The sequence below is a fragment of the Carassius auratus genome, chromosome 45, assembly GCF_003368295.1.
Source record: "Carassius auratus strain Wakin chromosome 45, ASM336829v1, whole genome shotgun sequence".
Taxonomy (NCBI): domain Eukaryota; kingdom Metazoa; phylum Chordata; class Actinopteri; order Cypriniformes; family Cyprinidae; genus Carassius; species Carassius auratus.
In genome coordinates, this window is record NC_039287.1 from 19876186 (window position 1) to 19882283 (window position 6098).

Below are 6098 nucleotides of genomic sequence, written 5' to 3' on the forward strand. Positions count from 1 at the left end.
TATGGTCTGAGGATGACTTAAAAAAACAGACTTGGTGATAAAAGAGCTGCATGTGCTTCTTGAGATCAAGATATAATTTGTACAATGATCACAGTTAAAACACCCCTTCTATACATACACTTTAATAAACTCATAGAACCAGCAATACACCATAAAGCATATGCAAATTGTTTTCCTACTAAATTCAGATGGTTACAACTTAAAAAAAAAAAGGAAATTTGCAGTTTTAACCTTGGCATTACAAATTAAACTGGCTTGTTATTAAGGGAAAGAAATCCCTTTAGTGTTATAAATTGTAGTGGATTAATTGTTAGTTCTTCTGTTTTTGTACTACTACATGGTAGTCTGTGGTATAGCATAATCAAGGTATAAAAAAAGTAAAGACTAAAAAGCTTTAAAATATTCCTTGTTGCAAACAAAGTTCTCCAAGATCTCATAACCTGGGACCTCTCTACTGTAAAACAGGGAAATATGCCTTGATTATCTTTTTTTTTTTTTTTGCTATCAACACCCCCCCCCCCCCCCTTCTCTTCTGATCTGCATTGTGCATTTTAATCTGTGGCAGATTCTGCAAGGACCTCTGGACTGGATTCTGCTTCTTGAACAGTGGGAGTGGATTCCTCTGCTACATGTTTCATTCTTAGAAGGAGCAGGCTCTGTTACCACTGCTGACTCTGCAGGTTTCTCCTCCTCTTTGGATTCCTCAGGGGCAAGACTGGCAGCCTTGGTCTCATCCTCTGGTTTGGATTCTGCCTCCTCCACTGGTTTGGCCTTCTCTTCTGAATCACCTCCTTCAACAGCTTCATCTGCCTCGGTTTTGGCCTCCTCGCCGCCATCTCCATCCCCTGTCTCATTCTTGGTTTTCTTAAAAGAGAAGCCACTTAATTTGAAGGACTTCTTAAAAGAGAAGCACTTCTTCTTCTTGGGCGTCTCATTGCTTGTGGACGGATGTGCGCCATCCTCAGATTTTGTGGCCTCCTCTTCAATGGATGCACTCACTTCTGTGTTTGTTTTACCTCCCTCCACAGCCTCCTTCTCAGCTGGAGCTGCCACAGCCTTTTCTCCCTCCTCAGCTGCCACAGTGCCATTAACCTGAACTCCTTCTTTTTCCTTAGCAGCTGCTGGAGATGCATCACCGTTCCCCTTCACATGGCCATTTTCCTAAAGCAAAACACAGACCATCAGACAACCATTATTAAGACTGGCATAACAGGAGTACCACCAAGTCAGGACACGATTATGCACTGGAAGGGGAATGCTTCAATTTTATCTACATATATGATGGTCAAACACCATTACGTGAAAAAATAAAATGCATTCGTACGCGAAGCCTCGAAGTCTGAGGCGCATTACACTGACACAAACACTGGTAGGCGCCGTTTGTCAATCAACGCTTCAAAAAATAAAAAATAAAAATAAATAAATATATATATATATATATATATATATATATATATATATATATATATATATATATATATATGTATATATATATATATATATATATATATATATATATATATATATATATATTGCCAACTGATCAGCAAGTAATTATTAGTGGTGGAAATTATGATTCTTTCAAGAGATTCGCTCATTTTCAGTTCGTTCACCAAAATGATTCGTTCAGTGACGATTTCTTCGTATTACACAAAATAAGCCAGCAGGTGGCAAAAAAGAGTGTGTATGTGTTATGTCTTAAGTCAACGAACGTATTCACTTGTTACAAAAACTGACTAACCCAGTTTACTCTCATTCATTTCAGCTATGTAGCAGTTCATTTAATTCACAAACGACTCGTTCACGGACGACGTGTGTGCCAGTTCATCATTTCATTCATGAATGAGATGTACTAAATCATTTAACTCGTTCACGAACGACATGTGTACCAGTCAGTCATTTCATTCACGATAAGATCTCTAGATCTTGTTCAGACTCATATGAAACTCATTCATTGAAGGGGTATTGGTTCACTACATTCAGCAAATCACATGCTCTGTCGAAGGCTCGAGGTTGAGTAACTCTTTGAAAGGATGAAACAGATCAACAAGTCAACAGTTCATACTCGAAGGCTATTGGCTCGAGGTTGAGTAACTCTTTGAAAGGATGAAACAGTTCAACAGGTCAACACTATATAAAATGCAATTTCTGCATTGACATTTGGGGTATAAGCCATAAAAACATAACCATACATGCTAGACTTAAAACCAGCTACGGCTGTACTAAGCGATAGTATATGCTTATATAAACGCAAAAGGATCATGGGGCACCAACCTTGTTTTGATATAAATGCCTTTTATTCGCGATGTCTTGGCTAAGTACTTCATTGCCCACAATCCTGAACAATCCTACAATCCCACAGTGTTGCATCTGATTGGTGGAGCCATAGACAGTAGGTGGAGCTCGTGTAACCGTCTGGTTAAACCCTGTGAAGGTCCGTGAAGACTGAAGATTATTAATAAAAAAATAAAATTAAATAAAAACCTGTATTGCGTTTTTGCACGGTAGACTTATCAATGCAGTCATGATTTCCTTTGCTGCCATGAGAGTTTTGCAGGGAGGTTGGTAACTTAGCTAGGCTACTGTAGCCTTCATATAGTATGAGTCATATCAAGCATTTAATAATGCCTCTGTCAAAACAATATTTAGCCTAGGCATACCTTTCTGTGCATTTACTGAACATTTGTGTAATGGCAACGACATGTGTTGACGACTGAGTGGTGATTGCAGTCAGGTACAAAGCACTGCACCATGTTACTGACGTTATTGTTAACCACTTTCACACACGCACACAATATATAAAATACACAATGATAAATATAAAAATCAACACACAATACCTATATAAAACACTATTTATTTACATGATTGTAAATTCACTACATTCACTATATAAAATAAAATTCACTGGAGGAAAAAGTTTGTGGGAGCGGCCGTCATCAGATTTGGAAGTCGCTCAAAAGGCTCGTTGAAAATATGTACACAGAAAATATGTACACAGTCTTGTACCTTTGACTTTTTTTAGATTTTCTCTTAATTTTTTCACTCGAAATGTTATGTTATATGCTTATGAGCTAATCCTGATCCGGCTAATTGGGTTCTTCGAACACACCTGTTGTGTATGATTAATATCGCTGGATTGAGTTATCTGAGATAATTGCTCATTCATTTGTTGGCTTAAAAGGGGATATGTATCGATACTCGAAACCATGATCAGCAGTGCAGCGATTGGCTGGTGGCAAGACGGCAATGTAATGACGTCATATAATTTAAAATGACACCCGACGAAAAACTTGACAAATTTCTGGACTTTTATAAGGAATCAGCCAAGCAAACAAAACTACACAAATGTTATAATAGATACATGAAACAGATAATAGATACATGTTTTTATTTTATTAGAAATTTTTTCATGATTCCCAATTATTTAGATTCGCAATTTATAATAGTTGTGCAGTCTTTACATTTTTATTTCAATGTAAAAATTATCTATTCATTTCATTTTATATTTGAACAGATTTGTTACGTGACAGCATTAATGAAAGTTTCTTAAGGGTCAAAGATCATGTTATCTGCATCTCCTGCGCTCCATCAACCCACTCTTATAATAGCAGTCATCACTCAAAATAATGCACGACTCTATTATCTGTTATCTATTATCTATTAAGACTCTAATACAATTATGAAGTAATACTTTTATGACAAATAAATATTTCAGTGAGTAAAACTGGCTGTGTCTATAGTAGGCTGTTATGGACTACACAGCATTTTTATATTATTTTTAAATAATTTTTTTTAATGATTATTATTTTAAATTATTGTCCCTGGATCAGTAGGATACTCTTGTAATAAAGTAGCGGTGGTAGCAGACATATTTTGAGTATCAGTTCTGGTTGAAAAGAAGCAATCTAATCCTGTTTACATTAAATAAGCCTGCTCCCGAGCAGGTTTAAGCTTACGGACCTGTTGCTATGACAGCAACTCCGGGATGAGCTTCGAAGAACTTAATGATCAAAGATCATGCCAAATCATCAACATTCAAATCCAGCTAACTAAGTTAGCGATGTACGAAAAACGGGCCCCAGGTAATTTACACTGGTTTGCTGCGTCCTTTGTTTGATTACAACTTTAAATGCAGGTATTCATCTTGGAACTTACTTGAATAATGTAATGATACATATGAAAAACTACAAAATACACACACACACACATAGCAGTTCAAATGCTGACTGATATCTTACAAAGGCGCAATTTTACGTAGTTTATTGTCTTGACCATGGTGATCATATGTAGACAGGTTTGCAACACAGATTTTTTAAGGCAGTTAACCATGAAAACAAAACGGAATAAACTGATTATAATTGTTTTTTAGCATAATACAGCTTAATGTTCAGTGGCATTTGTGACAGCTGAACAGTGCTGTGTTTAACCGGCCAGAGTCCTGCAAATGCAGTCTTTCATATAGTTACAATAATGTATTAATATTCTCACAATAAATGTGGTTACTTTTATTTTCAAAACTGTAAGAAAGTACATTCGTAAAGCATATCCGTACAAATATAAAGTACTAAAAAAAATTTTTTTCTCACAGGAAAGCAGCACTACAAAAATATGTTTTTTACAACGTGATGCATTGTTGTAGATTTACTCTCAGTACCTTAAGTATATTAGAGTATGCAAGATAATAATTTTACTTAAAGGACAGTTCAGCCAAAAATTAAAATCCTGTAATCATTTACACACCCTTAAGTTGTTCCAGGTTGGGAATTTTTATTTTTGGGGGAACTGTCCAATATGGTATTAGTAGTTATTATAGTTTACTAAAGTATCTCAATATTTCTTGTACTAATTACGTTGCCATAGCACTAAACAATTTCTCTTTTCCTTCCTTCCCTAAATCAGACCAGACTCCTGTACTGAAGGATAAAGCTGAATGTGCCAGCGCTGGACAGGTTTTCAATAGTTTTTTGATGAGCAGCGAGGCCTGACAGTGCTGCTGGATCTCTCTGGATGCTCTCCAGACCGTTTGACATGTGTCTCATTCCACTGTCACCCCATTATCCTCCGAGTAGCTGAGGACCATTCACCAAGAGATTGACCTCCTGAAGACCCCAGAACACATGGAGGCAGCGCCGGGCTCAAACTGATGTTGTTTTTCTGACGTTAAACCTAATTTATGCAGTAAATGGTTGTAAAAAGTACTTTCAGTTATGTATAAAACAATTTGTTTCAATGTGTAAAAAAAAAAAATGACAAGACAAAAAAAAATAAACACATAAAAGAATGTTTTGTGAAAAAAAATTATAAACTGCATTAAAAAATGTACAATGTACATGAGTACTTCTCTTTTATTTATACGTGAATATGAAAAAAAAAATGTACAGAAAGTACTTGGGCTTATTTATGAATAAATTACACACTAAAAAAGAAAAAAAAATATACAACTTCTGCATTTCATTTTTAACTTTTATCACAAAAATAAACTAGAGAAATTAGGTTTTTCCATTGACAATATGACATTAAAAAAAAGATATTGAAAAACTGTAATATACACATTTTTTCCTACTGTTATGTCTTGGCTAATGAAGAATGTACTTGTTATGCATTCTCTTAAGAAGAGAAAGCTTGTGCTCCTCCCTCTCTCTTTCTCTCTCTCTCTCTGTGGAGTTTGATATCCTCCCTGAACAGCTCGCTCTCTCACCTGTCCGAGGACCATGCCTGTTAACAACAACAGCACAATGGATTTCAGCAAAAACAAAAAAAAAGTACTATTAATTTTGTATTTTTAACTCTTTCCCCGCAGGCTCACTCACTCCAGAATAGTAATAAAACAAGAGAAAATTGAAACACTGCAAGCAGCGATAAACGGGCCCTCGCACCCGGGCTCACTGGCATCGAGTGGCTTTAGTAAATAGGTGAACGGTGAGAAATATGCATTTAAAGTCATAAATATAAGTGGAATATATCAAAGTATATTGCATATACAGTATGTTCCAATCTTCCTGTTGCCAGCAGGTGGTGCTATCATTATAATGGAATATTGGCCTTCAGATGTGTTCAGGGCAGGACTCTTATCGAACATTTGAAGTTTGGGGAAG

General features: G+C 36.0%; 1 pseudogene; it reads right to left on the reverse strand.

The window, feature by feature from the left end:
• Positions 1-551: 551 nt before the first annotated feature.
• LOC113062719 (myristoylated alanine-rich C-kinase substrate-like) lies at positions 552-5716 on the reverse strand (annotated as a pseudogene).
• Positions 5717-6098: the final 382 nt, after the last annotated feature.